At 46.0% G+C, this 25,594-nt stretch overlaps 1 protein-coding gene across 2 annotated transcripts in view; it reads left to right on the top strand.

Annotated features, from left to right (window-relative positions):
* The first annotated feature begins 1,709 nt into the window (after window positions 1-1,709).
* RAB11FIP4 (RAB11 family interacting protein 4) overlaps window positions 1,710-25,594 on the top strand; it is a 50,094-nt gene continuing 26,209 nt past the window's right edge. Inside the window, exons 1-2 of one of the 2 annotated variants that reach the window (XM_042865162.1) lie at window positions 1,710-1,786; window positions 2,108-2,196. The gene's annotated coding sequence lies outside the window, so the exon portion shown is untranslated. Of the gene's footprint in view, window positions 1,787-2,107; window positions 2,197-19,788; window positions 20,101-25,594 lie in introns of those variants that run through there. The other variant, XM_042865160.1, reaches the window with a different exon arrangement.

Here is a 25,594-nt window from a genome sequence, read left to right as displayed (position 1 = left end):
GAAAAACACTTAGCAAGAACACTGATGTACTGACTGACAGTGTGCCAAAACGCACCTTCCTGGTGCTAAGGGTTGGGCCTTCCAGGGTTAAGGATTCCAGTTTGTGTCTTGGCAGGGGGAAAGAGCAACAGAGAATTAATTCTTCAAATACAGTTCTAAACAGGAATAAAAACAGTGGCACAATCCTAAGCTTCTTGGTGCCAATGGGCATCTTTCCATTGATCTGATGGTTGCTGAATCAGGTCCAGATGACTGCAAGAGCGCAGTGATGTTTTAATTATTATTTTAATAATCCCAAAGGAAAAGGACCTCTCAGCATTTTTCTTTTCTCCTTTTTACCAGTTGTAATAACATGCAGATCTTCCCAGCACAATAAGGAGACCCAGGCTGTGATGCCAGCATGCCAACCATGCTAAGCAAACCTCTCTCATAGGGGAACATGAGTTGCTGTGCCCTCAAACATCTTCTTAACAAAAAGTCACCTTTACAGAGATTGTCTCAGATGAACCTACATCCTGAGCCTGTCATTGTCGATAGAAATTCTGTCTGTGACTTCAGTGCAAGCAAGATTTGTCTCCATTTGCCAAACTGAGCTATGCCAAATTGGATTAAATGCCTGGTGATATTCTGGAAATGGATCAAAAGCTTGATTGGCTTCTGTGGTCCTGGACAGGACACAAAGCCTGTGCCAGGTGGCTGTCATGAGGAAGTGGGGAGAGCTGCCCCATGCTGGTCACAGGAGAAGGCTGAGGGAGGTGACACATTGCTTATCTAGCAGGCTGAAATAAAGACTGACCGATTAGAGGTCTTCAGCTGGAAGCACTGCTAGTACAATTTCATTAGGAATATAAGGCTTAAATTTATGGCTGAAGGTATAACTGGGAATGTTTAGAATTGTGTAACCACATCCTCATTGCAGCAGAGTGCATCCACTGCTATGCAACTTTTGGCATTTATTTTCTTTCCTTCTGTCCTTTTGTGGAGGTAGTTTGATGGGTACATGCCCCATATCACACAGAGGCCGTTTAGCAGAGCAAGCTGTTCGTATCTGTAAAGATTGTCACAGTGAGTGCTGGCACAAAGCAATTTGATGAGTAATAAGCTTTTGATATTAGTGTCAAAATGCACAAAAGAAAATCCTCTTCTGGAAGAGGACCAGAAAGTAACCTCAGTCAAGCACATGCTGACATACAAAATACTGAAACCAGGGGAAACAAATAGCTCGTACGTGAGTCAGAAATGTTTAGAGACAGACAAGGCAAGTCAAGTAGAAAGACGTCTTCTCAAGGCAAAATGTTTCATATCTTGTCTCTTTTCAGAAGGTCACAGCCAAAGGTATTGTGCTGAATAACTGTGGCTTCCAAGTGTGTGTGCATGCTGAGGTTTCACACAGTTTAGGCCCAAGGCTGTAAACTGGTTATTGTAAACTAACCTGGCCTGACACTGCTGCCTTCTGCAGCTCCACATGCCAAGTGCAGTCAGTGGTAATTAATGTGGAATGAGACATCTGGTGATTTCAGTGTTTCTATATTTGTCTCAGGTTTTCAGATGAGAGAAGGACGGAGGGAAATGCAGGCATTGATTTTTCCAGCTGCTCATGTGGTTACCAAAAGCAAACACAAAAGTTGAAAGTCTTCGATGGCAGTGCATAAATGTTTGCTTGCCAAACACTGTGTGCCCTGTGACTGAGCCCTTTTTGAAGGGGAAATTGTGACATGTTGCCCAGTCCACCCCTTGGACAGGAGAGAATCAGAAACAACATCAGATGGACACCAGTTAGCACCAGGTCTGTGAACCCTGAGCTTGGTGCTGGTCAGGGGTGGTCTTGATGCTGCAGAACAAGTCACTGAGCCAAATGATGTCCAGCTTTCCGTTTCCTTGTAGCTCAGAGCATTGGTGGTGAGTCAGCATCAGTGTGATGGTACCAATTTAGTGCCTCATTCTGGAGGCAGAGCTTTCTTTCAGCTATTTATATATATATTCCAGAGTTAACTTTCAAATTTCACGCATAAAGATTAGCTGTGACTCTGCTTCTTCCTTCATTGTGCGTGTAATCTCTAGGAAGACAAACTCAGCCTGATCATTTGCTTTTGTTCCTATTTTCCAGGCTGTGAAGAGTTACTGAATGATGTTCTGTCCCCTGAAAACTCTGGGCCTCAGCACTATGAGCTGCAGTATGATGATTACTATTACCAGGTAAGAGGAGCATTAACTTTGTCTCATTGCGCTGAGGAAGTCTCAGGAGTGCTGTGTGGCTGGGTTGTTACAAATGCTGTTGTTGTTTATGATCTGCAGAAGTGCTCTGAAGACTTGTTCACCTGTGAAGTTTGACTAATTTAATTAGATACAATCAGTGTTTTTCACTTGTGTGGTGCCAGCGAGCTTGTACAGGATGACTCCCTTCACAGCCAAGCAAATAGTGAGGCTTGTAACAGCAATGCTAATCAAATCCTAAATTCTCTGAGGCCAGCTGACAGTTACCCTGTGTGAAATACAGCTTAAATCAGTAGGGAAGACCTGTTAATAGTCGTGAATCTAGGAAGCAAAAGTCTACAGGTCAAGAGCTGCCCAGCTACTGAGCTGAGAAGCTCAGCAGAGGAAGCACCAATCACCATTGCAGCTCTGACACATCTGGCTGGAAAATCAGACTACAAAAAAGAGTTTCACGTTGACTAAGGTGTGGAGAAGAGATCCTCCCATTACACACATACTTTGTGTGATGAAAATTTTAGTGAGTCGGTGTGGAAGAGATTGGGAACTGAGGCCAAACAGCCTCAAAAATTTCCCATTTTCCTTGTACTCCTTCGTGAATAGCTGGGTTCAGCACTTAAACTTAATTGCTGGAGCATGTGGTGGGAGGTGTAAACGCCATGGACCTTGTCCTTGGGCCATGTTATCTGCACTGCTTCATAGCAACACACAAAACAGTTTCCATTTTTTGGGCAGAAGGTAGAGAAATTGCCTCACTTCAGTGCAGAAGATGTCTGTCACAGGACTGAAGGACACCTCTGTGACTGCAAACAAAAGGGCAGAATTTGGCCACAAACATTTTTCATGGACAGAAGTTGCCTGAGCTCGCTGTCTCTTTTCACTCAATGAAGATGACAGGCTGGCTTTAGAACCTGGGTGGTAGAGGGCTGACAACACTGTGTCTGCTTGTTTCTGAAACCGTATTGTTTTGTAACTGGTGACATAGATACCCGCAATGCTGTTGCTTGGTAACCTCAATAGATACCATAAACCAAACTCCCTGTTTTGCAAGAGATGATAGAGACTATAAAATGCAAAGCAGTCTCTCTGCAAATGCTAGATGTTTTCCTATTGCTGTGCAGATGTTGCTGGCTCGTTAGAAGGCAGGTGGCATGGCTGTTGGGTCTCTATTCCTCTGGGAGTTGCTATTAACCAAGGACACACTGCAGAGAAGGTGCTTGAAGATGAGCTAAGAGACGTGGCTGCAAAGCTTCCCAGCAGCCAGAAGAGGTGGGAGCTGTGTTTGCTGCTAATGCTGAGAGCAGCTGTTGGCATTCCCTTTTGCATCCTAGATTTGTGCCTCTGGGAGAGGAACAGCTAGCTGTCTGCCCACTTTGGATCGATGCAGTGTTTGTGTGGCCTCTGAGAAGTGGTGGTAAGAGGACAGGAAATGATGCACGATGTATGCTCCACGCTTATCTCACAGCTCCTCTGCACAGCTCTGCCTTCCAGGAAGAGCATCTCGGTTACCTGCAGTTTCCAGGTATTTCAGGTGCAATTCAGAAACTGTTCACTAGATGTCAGTTAAGGGCTGGGAGAAGGCAGAGAACAGGCTGCGTTAAGGAGCCCCTCCTATGGGGAAGGAAGATGAACTTTTCCATAGAGGAAGTTTTCTGAGGCCTGGGTGGATTTGAGGTTATCTCTGAATTTTGTGCTGAGCTCCCAGCGAAGAACTTGCTGAGAACATGAGCTCACTCTGTGTTTCCCAGGCCTTACTGAGTGTGAATTCCTGTAGTCGAGCTTATGGGCAGCTCCCAGTGGCACAAACTGCATTTGCCTGTTAATCTGACATTCATCCCAGTACACCCTTTGCACGTCTGTCTAATTCTCAGGTGCAGGCAGGAGAAGGAGGCAGCAGAAGGACCATCTGCTGTGGTGGCACAAGTAGGTACTTTAAAGGGAATGCATCTCTTTTATTGCACCTGAAAGGCTGTGCTTAGACAAAGGCAGATACTGAGCTGGTTTGTTGGTATGCTGTCTCTGACGTGATTTAGGAGTGAGAAAAGGAAGAGGAGATGTAATCCTCATTTACATTATTTCTCCTCTCCTCTGCTGTCACTTTGACTTTCTCTCCATGGGCTTATTGCCTGTGCTGTAGCTTTCTGAAGTCCACAGTGAAGCAGAAACCTGAGGACATGAAGGTAATGCCAAGAAGTGGGATGAGGTAGAGGCAGGAGGCACAGTAAGGTGCTGAACTCATCAGCCTGTTTGTGTATTTCGAGTCAAATGGGGGAAGATGAAACTGACAAACCTCAAGCCTTTAATTGAAACCAACTGAATGCAATTTAATTTAAATTGATATGCAGGATCCTCACATACCAGTGGGACATTTCATTTGACATTTTTTAAATGGTCTGTTTTTACCTATCTTTTTCTTTAGTGTAAACAAGAACAAAAACTGATGAGCTTTTAATATCTAAAACCTTTGCCCAAAACAGAAGGAAAAAAATATACTGTGTATGCAATTTAAACTGCAAAGGCCATTCCATGGAAGGTTTTTAATGGCCTATAATGAGAGGCTGTGTCAGGATGGTATTTCAGGCCAACAGAGAACTCATCCACTGAGCTCAGGTCTGTTGGGGTGTGATGCATAAATAGCAAAGAGCAGCAATTGGGTGTTACAGGATTCTCATATTAAAGGGAAGTGTCTCTCTGACTCAGCCCTGAGTCAGACTGCACACAGTATGTGAGTGCATGCAGAGAATAGGAAACTCCTGTCAGATTTGAAACAAAATGTTTGAGTCCCTGCTCTGCCATACATCCTTGGTGACTCTTTCACAGAGGTAGAAAAAGAGTTTATGAGATGCAGCTGTGCTGGGAGACGTGGGTTAGGAGGGACTGGGAGCTTCTGCTGAGCTTTTCCTTGGGCTGCAGTGTCAGGAGATGAGGTGATCTGAGTTAGCACCTGTTTGTGCCACTGCCAACCTTGTGCTTACACCACGGGGTTCTGGCACTATGCAGGAGAAGCTCATGTTACTACTGCTACTGAAAGTCCTCTAGGGTGTTAAGGAAGTGGTTATAAACACTAGGGAAGCAGGTTTCTTCTGCAACAAGCTACACAAGTTAGCAGCTGTAGAGCCTCTCGGCTCCAGGACCTGTGAATACTCCCACATTTCTGTGGGTGAATGGAGTCTGTTGATTTGGTATTTCGGGTCTGTATTGTGGTCTGTTTGAGGTACTGCATCAGCAAAGTGCTGTCAGTGTAATTCCTGTCTCTTACAGCCCTTAGAGGGAAAATAGAAAAATGCCCAGAGTGTGGCAGAAGCCAGTCTATCCACCCCGAATTCTTCCCACTGTTTGCTGTTGTAGCCAAAGCCAAAAGTCTGTGCAGGATTTGCTCCATAGCAAGTTTCTGCAAGCTCCTCAGAGCCCTGGACAGCCTTTGGAGATGAGAACCAACAGAAAGTCCACCGCTGAGGTATCTGAGTGAAAACCCAGACCCAGATTCAGGCAGCTCAAACAAAGCAAAGTGCCTGTGTCTCGCATTTCTGAACAGCTGGCTCTGGGCCCTGCTGGGCGCCTGGCCAGCTGGGAGCAGGGAACTGGGCTGGCTACATCCGCATCTCTCTGGCCAAGGTTTGTGTTGCAGGCTCAGGGAAAGAGTTGCCTGGCTTCAAGTGCTCTTCTGTCTCAGCTCCTAAGTCAGAGGAAAAGGGAATCGGCAAAAGGAGTTGGATTTTTCAGCACTTCACATGGCACGTTTTGGCTGTTCAGATTGGAGTGGCCATCCCCTGATTTGGTAACAAGAGCAGGTTGAATGAAAGATTTGAGAGCCTTCTCCCAGTGAGACCAGGCAGCAGCATACCTCACCAGCCGCTTGTGAAGAGCAGGGTAGGTGTTCTTATAGATGAGGAATTCCTTCGTCTGAAATCTGTGCCCAAATGCTGTACGCGCAAACCAGTGGAAGAGCCTTTGTAAGATGCAATGATCCCAGGGTCCCTGTTTTAAACAAGACCATTTGTTTCCTAGTCACTGGTCCTGTATTCAGTTGCTGATTTTCCTTTTTTTTTTTTTTTTTGCTGCTCACATCTGTCAATAAGAGTGACTGCCTCTTAACAAGGTGCAGAATGATTGCTGCACGTCAGAGAATGAGCTGCCTTCTGTGTCCTGCATGTGTTCACTGCCTGCCAAGTGATTAATTACACTGTATGAACAGCAGAAGAATTGTTGAAACATGACAAATAAATCGTGTTTGCCTCTGGGATGGATTTGGGACTACTAACTGATCCACTTCTTTGAAAATATTTTCAGTAGCAATTAGGAGTCCCCCACCGGCTTCAGAAAAGTCAGAAGTCTGTTCTGCCTGGTTTGGGTGTTATCCACCATGGAAATAACAGTCAAGGAATTGTACTAGCTTGATGCCTCAAGTTAAACCAGATCTTTCCCAAAGAAAGCACCACACATCCTCCACAGCTTAACTGTTGATAAGGTTTGTTTTGTCTTTGGTGCAGACTTGGCGGGGCTGAGCTCCCAAGAAAATCTGTTTCCACGTGGATCACAAAGGTCCGTGTGTGCTGGATGTACTGACCTCACTGTGCTTCCTTCTGGAAGTTGAGGCAGTTTGAGTGAAGGATATCAGATCTCCCATCTTAGCAGGAGCACAGAAGCGAAGTTGTGAAGTTGGAAATGTCTTCTAACTGATAGCAAATTGAAAAACACGACCTACGTGGTAAGGAGGAGCAGTGTTAAATACAGCAAATTGAAGCTTTATTTTTTTCTGTTTCTTATCAGCCTCCAGTTCTCTCCACCACCCACACGCTCTCAGTCATTCTTGGCTCCCCTTGTGCTTCTGGCATTGCAGATGCTCAGCGGCTGCCTCCCTGTGCTGGGGGTTCTTGAGCTGTTCGTGCTGTGCAGCCATCAGCACAGAGCATGTTTGTCATTTGCTCCCCTTACCAAGGCGCTGGTGGGCCCTCCTGTCCTGCTGTCACTGTGGGACCCGTGCTGTGATTAGGGACAACCCGTCCAAATGTCTCTCCTCCAGAAGCTGGAGGCTGGATCTTCGTTCCTGCAGTAATCAAAACTTAGGATGTTGATATATTCCAATAGTTCAGCTGGGGAAGTACTGCTCTGTCTCGCATCTCCCTTGGATGTGTTGATATAGAAATCTGGCTTATGTTTGATGCTCCTAAATCTGCCAGATTCTCCTTCTCCTCAGCTTTTTATTGCATCCCATGGGACAAGAGTGCAGTCAGCATCTTCAGGGATGATGGGGGGGCCCAGCCCAGGGACTGATCCCAGCCTCTGCTTCTCAGTCCCTGGTAAATCTAGGCCCACACCATGGCATTCTTTCTGAGGCGTTTGTTGCCTGAATTTCCTACTGGAAGAGGTTTCTAAGCTCAGCTCTGTTTGAAATCTTCATAAAGCACAGCCATGCGGTTACAGGCAAAAATCTCCATGTTTCTAGGTTGGCTGAGGTAGGACTGTACGTAGGTAATGGTGTGTTGTCAGAGATTAGAGTTTTGTTATAACCTCTAAGGGCAACACTCAGCAGCTCTTTTTTCCTCTATTTTCTCTAGAGCATCAGAAAGCAATATTAACTACATCTGCCAAGAAACCCCCAGTGAACAATTACCAAGAGCAATGAAAAGCACAGCGTGCTTCTGTTTGAGACTAATTTACATGGAAATTGCCTGCTTTCACCTGGCGATGTTCAGAATTATATTTTATATGCTTGTGCATACATACAAAGTGTTCTTGGTACAAAACACCTGCATAGAAATGTGTCTCTCTGGCTGCTCAGACTGACTGCAAAGGCTGTCCTGGTGAGCTGCTGTTCAGAGGAGGAGCAGATTTGCACTCGGGGTAAGGGAGATGTCCTCCAACAAAATAAATGCTGACTCCTCCAAAAGCAGCCTTAAAGGAGATTGTTTGAGGATGTTTTCTGTTTCAAAAGCAGTTTGAATTCTGTGATTTGGTGGAACATCACACACTGACATTTTTAGAGGAGAAATTACTTTTCCCTGGACTTGTTTCTGCTTGGTTGCTGTATTAAAAAACAACCTTAAGGTTTGACCTTCTCATCCTGAGCTGGGACAAGAAAATATTTTGAAATCTGGGTGCTCCCAGGCTGGGAGGAATGCTTTCCAATCCATTCTTGCCATGCTCCTCCAGATTCAGTCCACAGTCTGAGGCCTGAAGGACCTGGGCTGGGGAGCTTGAATCAGCAAGGGAGCAAAACGTCACAACATTGTTCCTGGCCCCATCAGGGTTGTTACCTTGCGCATCTGCACCTCGTGTTATCCACAACTGTATTTTGTGTAGTTAGTTCTGTTCTTAGCCCAGGTAGGGTTTTGTGTTCAAAAGCTTTACTATTTGAAAGCCTGTCACATTTCTCTCTGACAGAACCTATGTTTAAGAGACATTTTCCATCTCACCTGTTCTTTCTTTCCAAGGTATTGTCTTCAAGCTTTTCCTCTGCCCATTTTCTGGCTGAGCACATATTTGGGGGTGGTTTTTTTCTGGAATTGTCAGTTGCCATGGCAAAATGTTCCTCCCAGCCATGTTTCTCCATGGATAAACTAAGCTGGGCTCTTTGGGTAGAGGCTGGATAACAGCTGAGAGCTGAAAGTTGGTCTCTTTCTATCAGGAAAGTTGCATCCTATTGATTTAATCCTTCAGGTAAGCATGGATTCGGTTTAGTCCTTTTGTCCTTTTATTTGCTATGCTGAGAATCCATCCACATTAATTACCTGTATTGAATAAACCATTATTAATAGAAGCAAGAGAAATACTGTGACAGCACACGCTATGCACTGCTCTCCTGTGAAGAAATACAGCTGCTCAGTCAGAGTGGTGAAGCTGTCCTGATTCTGAAATACGGCCTTCTGGGGAATGTCAACACGTCTGTAATAAAAGTAGCCAAATGAGAGGTGGTGTACATAGCATTTGGGGGTTCTTGGCACTCGTGTGACGGATGAGGGTATCTTTGCCCTTCAGTTCATGAACTTGAAGCTTACTCGCTCTTTATTTGCTTCCCGTTCCACCTCATATCTTTTTTTTTTTTGCTGTTGGGGAGATTTGTGCTGCGTTTATGGAAGATACAGGACTTTGCATATATTTGAGCAGGAAGGCGGTGCAATAGAAATGTAAGGTCTTCTGTGGACTAAGAATCATGGTCTAAAGTAGGTTTGGATTTGTTTTATGATTTGTCTGTAGTTAGGAGAAAAGCGTGCAGATATGTAAAAGCTGTCTGATAAAGCCAAGGTTCCAGGTGGTTATGAAAGAGCAGAGAGAAAGCCAACCACAAAAAAATGTTCTAGCTAAACAAAGCCAGTGGAATCCCTCCTTGCATGAGCAAACAGAGAGAATTTCCCTGCTTCTTTTCTGCTTTTTAGCCTCTCTGATCAGACTGAGAGCAGTGCGTTTTGTTGGAGGAAGCCTCTCTCATTTCTTCAAAACAAAAGTGCTTCATATACTGCCAGGAATTCTCCCATTTATATTTGAAAAAAAAAACATATATAAAAATCCTCCCAGGGTGAAATCTTACGGACGATATTTCCGTCACACAATTACTGCTGTGCTGCCTGCAGTGCTTTACGGTTCAAATACTCCATTTCAATAGCTTCAAGAATTGCCATCAAAATTACCAATGAAGTTAAGGAAATTTCTTGATGCTGTTCTAGCTGCGAAAGCTTTGGGATGCCTTTCCAGGTTCCTTGTCCTCACATTTGACACCCAGCTCTTGAAAAGCCCCAGACCCCCTCAGAGCAGTGGGCTTTGGCCTCCCCAGCTCCATGCCCACTGCTGGCTCTGCACTGCTGGTGCTGCCCAGGGCCAAAATGGTGTGAACTGAGCTGATTAGAGTTGCACTGTAGCACTCAGCTGGGCTCAAAAAATTAGATCTTGATTATATTCTAATTTTAGAAACTGGAGGAGGATCAAAATACATTTTTTTACGTTGCACGGTGGGGAATTTATTAGATGGGGTAAAGGTGTGCATTTCCAGTAGTGCCACACATCTGGGCTGTGATAAGCAATTTGTAACTGAACAGGGAAGTAAAGTAGGCCAGACTGCAAGAGAGTATCCACAAACTGCTCCGGAGGGATTTGTGCTGCACTGCCTCCAGCCGCTGAAATAACAGCATGAAATTGCCATTAAAAATTAAAAGGAGATACGGGCTACTTGACCTTCTTCTAATCAGGGACACAGAGGCCATGTCTGGAACAGAGATGCAGAGAAATGCAGCTTCTGTCAGGGAGTGCCATGCCAAGATGAGCTGCTGAGGTTTGGAGCGCAGGGCAGCAGGAGCGGGCACTGCTGCTCCGTGCGCTGCGGAGCCCAGCTGGGTGTGCTTCCAGCATCTGGCCAAACAGATGACAGTTTTTCCCCCTTTTTTCAACTATTACATTCCCTAAGTTTACAGAAATCCAAGGAAGGCTAATCAGACCCTTGAGAGGCTTTATTAATTGGGAGCTTTGCTGTTTGGCTCACTGTTTTGTATTGGCTGATAGTGACTGTGGTGTCAGCTGGGGAACGGGCTGTGAGATACTGCAGCTCCTTTGGGTGAGTGTGTGCCCTGGAACTCAGGCTTGTTTTGGTACAAGGCGTTATGATAAGCTGCTGGCAAGATTAAAGTGGAGTAATAATGTAGCCATGGCAGCGTTGATACAGGGTTGATGCAAATAAGGAGTGTTTGGGGCTGACAGCACAAACCTGGCAGCCTGCTCTCCGACCAGCAGGGCTGGGAAGTGTTTGGAAAGGAAAGGCATCGATAGATACAGTAAGGTTATAAAAAGGTATATTGAAAAGGCTGATTCCTTGGAGCTTTTCCCAGCCTTTGTCAATAGGGCTGTGATAACAAGCAATTTGTCTTTGCAAAGGAGTTTGTTTTGTTCCTGGTTGTCAGAGGACAGCTAACCCATGTATTGTACAGCTTTATCCAGCTATTTTGGTAAAATAGTGCTATACTTAGGTAAACTTTCTTGCCCATTGTAGAAATACATTCATAACACTGTATAGAAATCCTAGCCTTATTTAAAATTGGTGGAACTTTTAAATTGATACAGACCGAATATGCTCCCATCATTTCCCAGCTGCAGAGCAAGAGACAGAACCTCAAGTGTTTTTGCCTAGCCCCCACAAGAAGCTTCCTTTAACAGTAACTGTTCCATATTTCTTGCTGGCATGTGCAAGTTCAAAGGCTTATTGCACTTTGTTGCTCCCATCAGTTTTTCATTACCGTGTCCTTGAAGGTTAACCTCATTGAGGAAGATTTGTTGGGGTAACTGGGGCAAGTGCCTTCTGTCTTGAGATGGACCACATGGCTGCAGTGCCCCAAGGAGTGCTCACAGGAGGCCAGGGAAGGGTGGGAACCAGGGCATGTTGAGGAACCATTAAGAACTGTTGGTCAGATACTTTGGTGCTCCTGTATTTTTAAAATGAACCTGTACAGATGTTTCCAAAGAAAGATTTGTGAGTTGCTTTTAATCCTGTGGAAAAGGGAGGAGGAAGACCTAAATAATGAATGAAGTCAGGATTTCACTGCGTCTGTGAGGTCTGATATGAGCAATGCATGGCACTGTGTGTGAGACTAATGGATAAAGTTGGCTTTCATAAACATTTGTTTACCTCTGAACTCCCCAGCATGAAGATAACAGCCGTTCCTTTCTGAGTCACCAGCTCTGGGAGCTGCCACAGGTTTCTCATCTGTGAAGCTGTCAGTAAGTGAAAGAGTGAAATGCTGTGTTGTATTTCTGCAGTCTTTAGAAACTTCACACGAAACCTTTCTGGCTGTCTTATCACAAAGCCAACAGTGAGATATTACTGAGGCACCATCAAAGGGAGTGTTGTGCAGTGAATTCAGAGCTCTCACCTGTTGTCTGATAAATCTCCTCACCTGTAAAGAAATTCTGAGTAAGATTTCTCTTTTTCTTGTGCAGATTACTGCACAAAAGTAAAATGTTGCTACTAGGAAACGTCCCATGTTGTGTTGTAGTACTTGAAGGGGAAAGTCTTTGGACTCGAGTGCCACAGGACGTGCCCTGCCAAGCAGGGAGGTGTGCACTGGCAGCACTGATTTGGGCTTTGTGAAACAAATCCTAGGGCTGGGGAAAGTCCTGGGTCACTTTCTTTACAATTAGTAAAAATGGCTGTTTTTTACCCAAGAACAAAATTCTCAGATGTTTCCTGACTTAGAGCAAGGGCATCACTTGCTGTGCTGCTGGGTGGCACACATTTCCTCTAGCTCATATAATCTCTTCAGATCAAAAACCTGTACAGGAAGAGAGGATTTTCCTGGATTGCATTTGTACAGTGCCATTCATATGGGATGTTGCCTCTCCTGTAGGAGAACAGGGCCTCTTCATTTTAGAATGAAGACATAAGAAAGGGAAGAAACTCTTCTTATCGATACTTACAAGACCAAAATGTTCATGTTTGGTTTGACTCCAGCTCCAGCAGTCTGGGGCTGCCTTCACACTCACACCACTTCCCCAAGAGCTGGTGGTAACAAGAACCACGTGGACCCACAGGCACTTCTATTTCCTATGGTAATTTGCCATCTGTAGCTGCTTCACAGATGACGTGGGGTCCCAGAGCTTCCCCCCTGCTGATAACTCTGCCTAACAGGAGCTTTTTTCTGAAAACATCTGAATGCTTCTGTATTAAGTGTAATTAATAAGAAGGGAGAACCGAGCACTGAGGGCAGGGATCAGCGTTTAAGAGCTCTTCAGTATTTTAATTTGACTGGATTACAGAAGCAGAAACTGAAAGGTAACTAGAGGTAGTTTCCTCTGTCCTGAAGTGGTAAGGAAGCCACACTGCATACAGCACAGGAAGGGTTCTCATAGTGGGGGTGAAATCTGTCACAGATCTGTGCAGAAATGTGAAACTGTGGGTTTGGAGGCAGGGTGTCCGTGCCTGACCTATCTCACCTGCATCAGTGCACAGCCCAGGCCTTCTGCCAGCACTACAGTCATGGAATCATAGAATCACCAGGGTTGGAAAAGATTTCCGAGCTCATCCGGTCCAACCATCCGCCAGCATTGCCCGCTGTACCATGTCCCTCAGTGCCATGTCTGAACGATTCTTGAATGCCTCCAGGTACAGGGACTCGGCCACCTCCCTGGGCAGCCTGTTCTAGCAACTGACCACTCTTTTGAAGAACTGTTTCCTAATTTCTGACCTGATCCTCCCCTGGCACAGCTTGAGGCCATTCCCTCCAGTCATACTGACAGAGTCTGGGTTCATTCTTGTCTTTGCATGTGTGATGCTTACAAGCCCCTACAGGAAGCTAGGGCAGCTTTAATGACAGCATGGTGTCAGTCCTTCCAAAGGAGAGCACCAGGACAACATTGCTCCTCCAACCAATTTAAATCTCCCACCTCTCTTCGCTTTGCAAGCTGCTGGGACTTGAATCATGGCTGTCCTGCAGCCCAAGAGGTTCTCCCTGGGTCAGTGCAGCTCCACCTGTGTTGCAGGGCTGTTTCTGCCTACAAAGCTGGTCCTGCTGCAGCTGCTGGGGAAGATCTGGCTTTGTTTCCTTTTAATGCTGTATATTCAAAAGTGTCTGTGCAGCACCAGAGCCACTGACAATGCTGCTGATTACTTCACATTACTATTTAATTAGGATGAAAGATAGAGGATGAGCAGACGAGATTTTTTCAGTTGGGAGACAAATACATGTAGGGAACAATCAGGCTGTTGGCTCAGGCAAGCTTTCTTTTTTTAAAAAAAAGCAATTGTTAAAAAAAAAAGTGGGAGAAGTATTCCTGTCACGTTAGTTGAGGTAAATCAAGGAGCTTGTGCAAAAATATTCTCTGCCTGTGATTGCAGAGATCTGACAATGGGGCAAAAATTGATCACTGTCAACTTCTGAGCAGCACCTTGGGGCTGAGGCAGGGAGCCTGGAGCAGCACTGCAGGGCCCTGTGTGTGCTGCTCCCTGTTGCTCGCTCACAGACTGCTCTTGCCATGGCAATGCACTGCTGGTGCACGTTGAAGAAGGCGTCCTGCCTTCTAAGCAGGTCTGCCCCTGTCATTCCCTCTCCATATCAGGCCCAGCAGCCCATATGTGATGGCTTACCTCTGTCACCTGAGGCAGAATGTGGTTCAGATCCTCCTCACAGATAGGCTGAACCAGAGGTTATGCTTTTCCTGGTATGTCTGCACCTGTCAAGGAGATTTCTCGAGGATTGTATTTACACTCTTGTCCCTGAAAGAACTGTGAGATAAATGAAAGGCTGTTTTTTGCAACTCAGCCTGCTGCGTTGTTTGTTGGCCAGGGAAGTCCAGGTTCAGCACAATTATACCTGTTCTGGCTGTTTGGATGGCAGGCAGGCTGGCAGTGCTCTCCTGCCTAGGAATGCCAAGCAGAACAGCCCCCTCTTCTCTTCCTCCCTAGCTCCAGGATCAGTCTGCATTAACGCCTCGTGCCTGAGAGCCACAGACATGTCCTCAGCATAGGAGTTCTGTGAAGTTTGCTAGCCCTTCCACTCTGCTGGCATCATTCACTGAGGGTGTTCAAGCTTCCAGCCTAATGGGCATTTTTGAGATGACATTAACTCAGGAAAAGTGTCAGCAAAACCACAGGTCAGACAAGGACATATTATTATGCACCTTTGAAAACATAGGCAGACATCACATATCAGCTTAGCATGCAGCAATCATTAGTCACTCTGCATAATCACCTCGACCTATTTCTTTTTTTTCCTTTCATAGTGTCACATTTGAAAATACTGTCTAGAGCCAGTTGGGCTCACACAGACTCATTAACCAGGAGCTGTCTGGCAGAGGGGTAGCACAGAGGCAAAGTTCATTGCGGGGTGCTCAGCATCAGAGCTGCAAGGCTGTGTTCCCAGGGAGGTGACAGCTGGAGGCTCTGCGTGCCAACATGCACAGGGGTCAGTTCCTGCTGCTTCCAAAGGTGTTGGGCAGCTGAGCACTTTGCTTCATCTGGAATTAAGGATCTGACAGGACATGGCCCAGCAGAAGAGCCCTAATGACTCCACCACGCAGAAGGAGGGAAAGAGCCGAGAGGCCACACATCTCCATCCTGGAGATGTGGTCAGCATGGTCTTTGTCAGTGGGTGATTTTTAAAAGTGCAATGCACGTGCAAAGCAGCGGAATTTGTGGGCTCTGTGCACTGATTTTCCATCATCTCATGAGAGGCTGCTCTCAGTAGTCCCAGAGGGGCAGCTGTAGGATGACCATTCACCAGTGGCAAGATGTGCAGGTGATCTGCAAACTTTGCACTGAGGCTTGTTACTTCTGAGGTGTTTATTCTGCATGCCATATATCTGTTAAACTCCTGGAGGAGGCAGCCACAGATATGTAGATGAAGGAATTAGCATAGAATCTACAATACCTATTCTATTATTATACTATCAAAGCGCTTCATGGGCTCTAATGAATTCAACTCATGGCATCTCTGGGAGCTGGAAAATTGTTATTCATCCCAAGTTTGCAGAACACGAATTGAGCTCTGCAGTGCTAAGGCCCAAGTCAGAGGTGGGAGAGTGAGGCTGCTTTGCAGAGGAGCCAGGTGACTGTATGCCACTGAGGTCATGGGAGACACCGGTCACCACGCGGGGATCTGTGCCTTTGTCTCAGCTGGTGCCTTGTCTGCTGGCCCAGCTTTTGTATGTGAGCACATGTAAAATTCAGCAGTGCACTTATGCACGTAGGTGGAGCTGAATACTAAATTTCATGGGCTGATAACTTTCTAGAAAGCTTTTTCTTGTTCCTTAGCTCTGCAGAGCCTGCCTGAACGAAAGGCAAAGTGCAAAGCAGGATGCTGTGCCTTGACCAAGGAGAAGAGCAGAGTTCTGATGCTGCTGAAGGCTGATTCCTTTCTTGCTCACCTACACTTATTTGTGAAGCCTAGAAAGATTTGTAGGTCTCAAATCTACTTCTACTTTATAAAAGCAATCAAGAGAGCCATTACAAATTTGCTACACCTTTGTACAAACCGTCCTGTTCAACTAATGAGGTCAGGCTGCAAGCTGTTAGGAACTAGCACTGTACATCTTGCCTCTCCCCTCCGTATCAGCCTTCCTGCTTTTTGCTGGTGCCTAAGGAGCCAGAGGTACATGTGCTGTTATCCTCCAGTCAGGCTTCTATGCCTTATTGCAATGCTTGATGTGGAGCTGATGGTCACAAAGTGCATGCTTATGCTGCAATGCATGGGCTGCCAGAAACTGTTTCTCTCCCCGTGTAGGACTGTGAGTTCGTGGTTGAGTGGTTCATTTGGTGTATTTGAGGATAGTGTGGGTAGGATCTCACTTGGTTCTTGCTGTTTGTGAAGCTGTTTCCTTGTCTGGTTTTGACATGTCCTCACAGGACTGGGCTGTGTCAGTCTGCCCTGCATTTTTCTGCCTTCATTAGACCCCTGGGTACTGAGCACTGCTGCCTGTGCTCTTTTGCTATTCCTTTCTGTGGGGATTTGGGACAGAAGTGCTTTATGCTGCTGTCATCATCTTGTAAGGAACGAAGAAGAAATGCAGTGTATTCCCTAGATGCCAGGATAATCTTGACAGAATACTAATGAATCATCTTGTAATCAGGTAATTATTTCCCATGTAGCTGTCTAATTGCCATTCAGTAGCCCAGAATTCAGCCTCCAAGTAGCTAATATTTCCAAAGGAGAGCTTCAAGGAAAGAAACACGGTGGGCCATGACTCTTGGTGTAACTCCTCTGTCTTCCTTGAATCACTCGTGGGATTAATTTGGTCTGCCAGTTCTTTTAGGCTGCTGAACCACACCGCAGCCCTAATTATTGCAGGATTGGCAACAGGAAGAGAGTACAGCTCCACTGCTCAGTGTAATGGACGTAGTTGCTCTACTAGAGCTGTTAATGTGTTCCTAAGTACACCCATATGTTGGCTCCCTAGGAGCTCTTACTAACCTAGCACATTATGAGCCAACAAGCTTGGGCCATACTTGTGGAATCTTAAAAGGCAGTGATACATACTGGAGCATGCTGAATCTCTCCTTGGTAAGGGGAGATTTATGTGTAAGCCAGGGAAGACTGCACAGATAAAAACTGCAGTTTTTCTTCAAAGCTTACTTATTATTTGTACCTTAAGTGTGCTTTCACTCTTTTGCTAGCTAATCTGCTTCTGTTTTAGTTAAGTATCCCAATGTCTGTGCTGTGTGCATGCACTGTATGTGTGTACGAGTCCCAGTCTACAAATTTAGACTTGTTAGAAAATTTTGGAAGACAGGCAGGTACCTCAACACTAAACTCTTATGGTTCACAACAATAGGCTTTTGTGTGGGTATAGTTAAAGCAAGACAGGCCCTAATTTCTGTGGCTTTATTATTTATATTTACAGTGACGCTATTCCCATATGTGAAAGAAAGCAGTGTAGCCTGACACAAAGCTCTCTGCTGCTTGTGGGGCTGGTAATGTTATGTAGGTGTTTGGGGCTGTTGTTGACCATGTCCCACAGGATCTGTGTCAGAGCTGTACAACTAATCCTCAGTGCCAGGGTACATACGCCTGCCTTGATGCTGCCCATGGACACAATGTCAAGTTAATTCCTCCCATTTTTTGAAGCTGGGAAAACTGCGTGACCCTAACATCACAACCTGGGGTCAGATTCACCAGAATTGCAGCGATTTTCTCATGCTTTTCAGCTCTCAGCTGCACCCCGCTGCCTTGTATGTATTTACAGCCTGTCTGCACCATCAGCTTCATGTTATCTATTGAGATGTGTCCGGACCATCAGACCTTCGCCCATCCCAAATGGCCCTGCAAACACTCTAAGGACATGGAGTATGTTTGCTATCCCCTGGCTTGTTTTCTTTCCACTGCCTATCTTCATGGTGACAAAGGCTGCTGCTTGTGACCTCAGGAGGCTGAGATGGGCTTCCTTGTGCACTGTGCACAGCAGGAAAGGCATGCAAGGCCTCAGCACCCAGCTGCATGGAGCTGCTCTGCAGGGAAGCAGAGACCACATAAATAGCAGAGGCTCTCCAAGAATATGTGCTGAAAGAAAAGCAGCTAAAAATAGTCTGTAAGGGTAAATGCAAATCATCTGGAGAATAACTTGCAAAAAGTTCCTGCAAGAAAACCCTGCAAGAGGGAAGCCAGGATTCCCTCCTTCTGCTTGCCACCTTCCTTTACATCACTGCTGTTTGAAATCAGGAACAGAAGCCCTGCTGGGAAAGTGCATTTAACTCGTACTTTAGCCACATTACACATGATGCACACATGGATTTGTATGAGGAGTTCATTTTAAATTACTTACAGGCACAGGATGGTAACTCTGGGAGGAAAGAAGATTAAAGTATATCCCTGCTGAAAACACAAATCTTTGAACTGTTCGACTTCTCCCACTTTGAGAAGCACTCATCAACAAAATTAAGGGTCTGCGCATTTCCCCTGGTGCACAGATCTGAATGTTAGAAGTTCCAGAGCTAAACAAGGTTCAGTTATTGTTCATGTCATGTCATTTGCAGCAGCTCTAGGTGAAGCTGTTGCAGGAGTGACCATGGCAGTCTGATGGTACACCTCTGTCATGAATGAGGATGCCCAAATGTAGGCATCTTAAGGGATACACACTGTGATGGGAACTCATGTTATTTCAGCCTGAAGATAAACTTCAGCTGGTTTATGATTAACTAAGAGAAAAGGGCAGGGAACATTTTTAAATCGAAAGATATTGAAAAACACTGTCTACCCTAATTTGAGATGAGAAGTCATTACCAAAGTGTGATTCACAGGGGAAAAAAAATGTGTTTTATATATATATATAAAACATTTGTTAAATCAATCTGAATTCCAGAATGTAATTATTTTTATTCTTATCAATTTACCTGCAGAGACTAAGATAAGTGTTTAGTGAGAAAGCTGGAGTGTATTCAGCATCAGCTGTAACATACGAGCAATGGAAAAGGGGATCCTTAGATGCCAGCCCATTTCTTCTGGTTTGGTGCAGGATGCCATGAGCTGTGTGTTACACCACTAAGATATGGAATAACCACTGCCACAGTAAAAGCTTTCTGAAGAAAACAATAAATTCAAATGAGTAGGAGCCTGAGATGTCACCTGTGACTGGTTTGAGATGTGCAGGATGATATTATGTTTTCAGAGTGGAGGTTTGGCTTTGGCTGTGTTTTAGGCTTATGACTTCCTTTCTTCTGTTTATTTCTTGCTCTCCACAGAGAGGGTTTGGACTGTGAGATCTTTTGGATAGGGTCTGGGGATTTATGTGGAACTGCATGACCTGACTGCCCAGGATCTGTTTCCATAATGCAAAAGGTGATTCACATGCATTGCTGCATCGCATGCAGCAGCAGGTTGTGTGAATTCTCTGTATTTCCAGATGGCAGGAATTGTTCAACTGCAGGTCATGAAATTTTGGCATGACAGATTCTTTGAGTTGTTCAGAAATAACTGATCCTACTGCAGACTTGGGCAGCAAAGCTGAAGACACACTTCAGTCCTGCCATCGCTTCTGCGATCTGCTCTTCTGGCTAAGAGCAGGGTGGGAGGAACCGCGTTTGTTTTGCTTCAAAAGTAAGACAAAAGTAGCTACTTCCAGTTCCAGATAGAAAATGATTTGCTACACAAGCAGTATTTCAAACTGGAAGCACTGTGTGGAAGCTGAGCTGTACCTGCACCAAGGGGAGCAGTGCTGCTCCCAGCCCTGCTGTGCCCGCCGCGCTGGCTGCTCTGGCTGAAAGCTCCAGGAGGAATGCCTGAGCCCGGCGAGAGCACAGGCTTTGCAGTCTGCCCCGGGTTTCTTGGCAACGATGCACTGTGAGAGCCTCATCGGCACGGCACAGTGCAGTTCCAGCTCTGGCTTCATGTCCCTTTGAGCTAAGGCAAGGGAGAAACGCGGCTATTGCTCACAGACTGGAGACCCTGCGGTATCCTACGGAGATTTCCACAGCCCTTCTCAGTAAGTATAGCTTTAAGAAATGATTAATTGTCTTCCCCAGAGGTTTTTTTTTTTTTGTTAAGGAAGTTGTAGATCAGGGCAGTAAATCATGCTAAAAGACAAAGCTAAAATACACAGAATTCTGCTTTCAGTCAGCGTGAAACTGCTCCAACTAGCCATTAATGGGAAGGGGGGAGATTGAAGGAGATGAGTCTTAGCAGATCTTGCAGAGTGGGAAAGCTGAGCCCAACCCTTCTCCCTTTGTCAGCTTTTTCTTTTCATTGTGTGTGTGTGCTGCCTACAGCAGAGCTGCCTGTAGGAGAGGGCTGGGGCAGCCTCCCAGAGCCATCCCTGCCTTTGATGGGCTCTGCACATCCCTTCCTGCACTGCTGATGCAACAGGGCAGCCCGACACTGCGGTGGGCGCTGAGCCCCTTTTGCACCCAGGACAGAAACCGTAGTACAGAGGTGTTGTTTCAAACATGAGATCTTAGCTGAGCTAGGGTGTACTTCCTAATTTCTCATGCAGAACTCAAACAAGCAGTGCACTCTGTTCCCCCTGAACTTTTCTGCTTTCTGAAGCATTTGTGCTTGCATTTAATGTGGGTAAAGTGACTGCAGAAACACCAGCCCTACAGAGGTTACCTCAACCCAGAAGAAAGATGACTTTTGTGGTTGTACTGTTGATTGAGCCGCCTGCATTTGTATGACATCAGGGAAAAAGCTGGTTTTCCTGTGCGCTGTAGCTGCCACTTTCAAAGAGAGTGCCCAGCCTTCAGTAGTGCCATGCTGTGCTTGTGATTGGAGCATGGGCCTTTCTGCATGCCGCTGGCTCAGGCAGCTCGCACTGCAGGTATGCACGCACTCCTGGCTGAAACATTTCTTGGCAGAGACGTGCACAGACTGCAGCACATCTTCAATAGAAGCATGCTTGTAGGAGTATGTGCTCACTGCAGGGCTTGCAGGCACAGCAGAGGGCTGGGCTGGCCATTCTCCCAGCTGTAAGATGCAGATGACATCCTTACAGTATTTTGCCCTAGTTTGCTGCCATACTTGTTCCCCAAAGGCTAGTTAGGTTTCCCAACCCACTTCTCCCACTTAGAGGAAAATGTTATATTTTAGTAATGGAGGAGGCTGTGCACAAGCATGGGGCAATGGGGCAAGACTCTCCTTGTCTATGCCCTGCTGAGTGCACTTGTGTTCGTTCACTGAGCATCACCTTGGGCAGCCCTTGCCTGGGCTGCCAGCTGTGTGTTTGGGCCTCTCTGTGTCTCCTCTTCATCTCCTCATCCTTCCTTTCTGTTCCTTCCTGTATTCTCCAGTAACGGTGCCACCTAATTAGGTCATGGATTGTTTCAGACTCAAAACCTTTCAGGAGGTTTTCCAATGGCTGCAGGTTTTGTTACTCGAAGCCACTTGTTCTGCTTGCCTGGCTTTCCTGCTTTGTGCCTCTCTTAACTGCTCCTCACACTGAAATATTTCTTATTCATGTGGCTGTGGCCGTAAAAGACATGTTAGCTCCGTAACAAGCTGCTTCTGCCTCCTCAGGGAGCTCCAAAAGAAGCCTTTTACTCTGAGATAACTCTGCATTTCTACATTCCCTACTGTTTTATTAATAGAGATATTTTCAAGAAAAGACATCTCTCACATGCAGCCTTCTGCAGCTTGGGCTGCTCCCCTGGCAGCGCTGTGGCTCTGAGCTCGGTGTCCTGCTGCCAGCAGGCAATGGGAGCCACGGCTGGGGCACGGTGCCCACCTTCTGTGAGCCCAGCCAAGTGAGGCCAGCAGTGTGCTGACACCTCAGAGTACTGCAGGTTGCATGAAACAAGCCTAATCTGAAGCCCGGTTGTCCCAGATTTTGCTGTTGCTAGGCTGGCGGATCTCGTTGAGTTGCCATAAGGTGTTATTTTTCCCTACAAACAAGTTCAGTTAGACCCTCAGGAGTAATTCCATAAGAGGTGCTGGTCACTGTAAGCAAGAACTGGATATCTGTAACCAAAAAGTGGGAAATGCCAGATGTCCCGATTCCATCTGCAGGCAGAAGGCAGGGCTGCCCAGCAGGCGGGGTGGGCTGGCACTGGGGGGACACTTTGCATGGGTGTTTGTGGCAGAATCCCGGCCCATGGCAGGCATTGGAACTCAGTGATCTTTAAGGTCCCTTCCAACCAAGGCCATTCTATGATTGTATGAAAGACAACAGACTGACTGACGCAAAATGTCTCCTAAGTCAAAGGAAGGTCTGTTATTGATGTCAGTAGGTTTGAGCCTGGGCTTTGGTAGAAACGCTCACTGATTTATTGCAGGGTGCTGCCTGTATCTGCTGAAGTGTATTTGGATATCAAAGGATCATTGCTTTTCCTAGAAGCAGCAGATAAAAAATAAGTTTCAGCTGAGGAGTTCTGTGATGTACGTTATTATGATTTAATCATAAAATGCTGCTATCACTCAGGAGGGAAAGACAGCCGGTCCTGGCAGAGCTGTTGCACTCTGCTCAGAGCAGTGCTGCACTGCTGCTGATCACTGCCCACAGCTCAGTCATTTGTCTGAGCACCAGTGAGCAAAAACACAGCTGAAGAATGGAGCACATCCTCTCTGCCACAGCAGGAAATTAATCATGTGAAATGCTCTCTCCCCATAGCGCCCATTGCCCAGGGAAAAGGAAGGAGCAAAACCAAACACACAACGGCAGTATTTCCTGGTTGCAAACAATTCTAGTGCTGTGCAGCATCCATCCTAGCAAGGTGCTTCGGCACAGCCCCAGTGGTGGCTGACTTGGTAAATCATAGTGCCCTACCTGAAAACAAGGAAAACCCAACGAAGCCTCTCCAGAAAACCTTAACAAGCAAAATGCACCATGCAGCCTGTAACAGAATTAGTTGTTTCTCTGGCTGAGACCCGCTTCTTGGAGAGAATCCCATGTCAATGTATTAGCAAAGCAAATTGTCCTATGAATAGTAATGAAGCCTGGTTTATGTTCCTTGTGACATGCAAGTGCAATAACCCAGGTCTCCCCACATCCCTTCTGGTGCTCTCAGTCTCAAAAAAAGAGCCTTTATTGGAATAAACTTGTAATATATGCAAAAACTACTGCAAAGATCCCAGAAGAAACCACAAACTGCAGGATGAAATCCTGACTGCTTCCAGTGAAGTACAAACAATAGCCCCATTTTACATCAGTTGTTATCACAGTTTGTATTTACCACAGTGATCTTTTGGGAATGTTTAAGACTGCATTTGTAACCTAGTGAAATGGCCACCAGAATCAGATTCAAAATCCTCGTGTTTCTTGCTGCTAGGATTCACAGAGAGGTCGCTTTGGTGTTGATGGATTCATGTGGCCACATCCTCCCTCCTTGCTGCTGCCACTTTGACTTTGAAAAATAACTGCAGAAGAAATGATTTTAGTAAAGACATCTCCGTTCATAATGTCTTTGTGGCTATGGAGCCAGACTTCCCTATCTCACCAACTCTTGGGTTAATCTATCCAATTCAGAGTTGAATTACACTGTGAATAATTCCAGATTAACTAAACTGCACTCTTTAGACTGTTCTGGTTAGAAGAATATTCGCATGAACTGGGAGAGGAGTGAAACAAGGCGGTAGGACAGACACCGTGCAGGTGGTCAGGCAGGGCATGGTGCTTCTGTGCCAAAGCAGGCAGTCTGACCAAAAGGGCTGGAGAAGCCCAGGCTAATTTCCCAGCAGAAACTAAAAATAAATTGCATTTGTCATTGTGAGCATTCGCACTTATTAATAGCCACAATTAAAAAAAGCCCTCTGAGTCCATCTGTTACAGTTTCTGATTCAGGCATTGGGTGTTCAGTGTCCTCTGTAAGATTTAAACACCTCTGCCTTGGAAGAGGTGTTCCAGCTGATTTTAAATGGTGACAGAGTTTCTCTGGATTTTCTTAAAATCGCTTCACAGTCCAGCTCAGTAACTCGGGACCAAATTCTCTTTGCTACAGCACTGTCTGAGCAACAAATATGAGCAACAAATCAGGCTGTACATCACCATGTTAGGAGCACAGCCCCCCGTTATGTGGAGTGGGGGGCATGAAGTAGAGGTTGCATACGCAGTGAGTGATTGGTAACTCACAGCTCCTGGATTGCTGCTTTGCAGGGGGCTAGCGAGGAGATACAAGAATTATGCACTGGAAGATCTGTAAGGGAAACAGTCTTTAGGTTTTTCAGTCTGATCACAAGATATCACAGTTGTGGGACACAAATCTAGATGATGGTGTGAACGTCCTCAGCACCATGCAAGTGGCAGTTTGGACACCAGGCTGAGGGAAGCTCTCTGTGCCCCATCCGTGTGCTGGCGGAGGCAGAGCGCAGTGCTGCCAGGACCTGCCTTGTTGCAGACAGCAGAAGCATTCGAGGGCGAGCACCTCTTATCAGTAGTTCCCATGCTAGTGGCCGGCTTGTCCCAGTGACTGACAGCTGTGATAATGAGGTTATTGTGAGGAGGCAGTCAGTGCACAGAAATGTTTTTATGTCTTGTGGTCTGGGATCTTTGTGTCCCGAGTGAGGCTCTGGCTCTAGTTGGCTGAGCCCGAGCAAAGGGCAGAGCACGGAATCCCTGGACAAGGACAACCTGGGTTGCTTTCTTGTCTCTGTATTAGATGGCCTGTTTCCCACAGCACTTGTGGAGCAGCTTGATGTGGTATCCGGACTGAGTTTTATGTCTGTTCTTATGTATTACCTGTGCTGTAGAAATACCCAGGGAGCAAGTCCCACTAATCCCATTCACCTGGGCAATACATTCAGGAGGCTTTAGCTTCCAAATTTCGGTGGAACAGGTAAGGCTGTACTGGTGTGTCTGTCTGGTAAGGTGAAGCAGCTGGAAGAGTGAGGAAAATCAACTGTTCTGAGATGCTGGGTTTCCAAATAAACTCCTTTGCTGCTCTCTCTCTCAGTGATCACTGACCTGTAGTGACTTAGCCCCTGGTTTCCTGCTGCTCCATGTCACAGTACTGTGCTGTGCACTCAGGGAGCCTCGGCTCTGGGCAACGCCTTGATTTATTTTGGAATAAAGTGCTGAGAATGGGGTCTGAGATCTGGTGGCTGAGCAAGCATGGCACAGAGGAAGAGGACATGGCTCTAGTTGCAAGGTTTGGCACAAAAGGTTTGTCCACGTGTTTTTGTGTTCAAAAGCACTACTTTCACCATGGCAAAAATCTTGTTTTCTTTCCTTCTCGCTACTGTTCCTCTCCTTACAGTGCCTCTGTGAGCTGAGGAGAAAACAACCAAACAAAAAACAACACAGCAGTGGCTCTAAGCTCCATCTCTTAGGGAAACCATGAGATCATCATCTTACTTCATCTCATCTTACTTCGAGGTGAAAATTCACCAGGATGAAATGCCGTGGAAAATATTGAGTTGTCACCCTCTGGTGCTGCAGAAAATTGGCTTCCTGTCTGTTCCTGCTACAAAGCAGAGCTGAGGAGAGTCGGTGCCTTGCTGGATATCAATATGAATGCCAACAGGGGTGAATGGGAACACAAATCGCAGAGATA

Source organism: Lagopus leucura, unplaced genomic scaffold (genome assembly GCF_019238085.1).
Source record: "Lagopus leucura isolate 7727_CA_CO unplaced genomic scaffold, USGS_WTPT01 Super-Scaffold_797, whole genome shotgun sequence".
NCBI lineage: Eukaryota > Metazoa > Chordata > Aves > Galliformes > Phasianidae > Lagopus > Lagopus leucura.
This window is presented reverse-complemented; position numbering and strand designations above follow the sequence as displayed.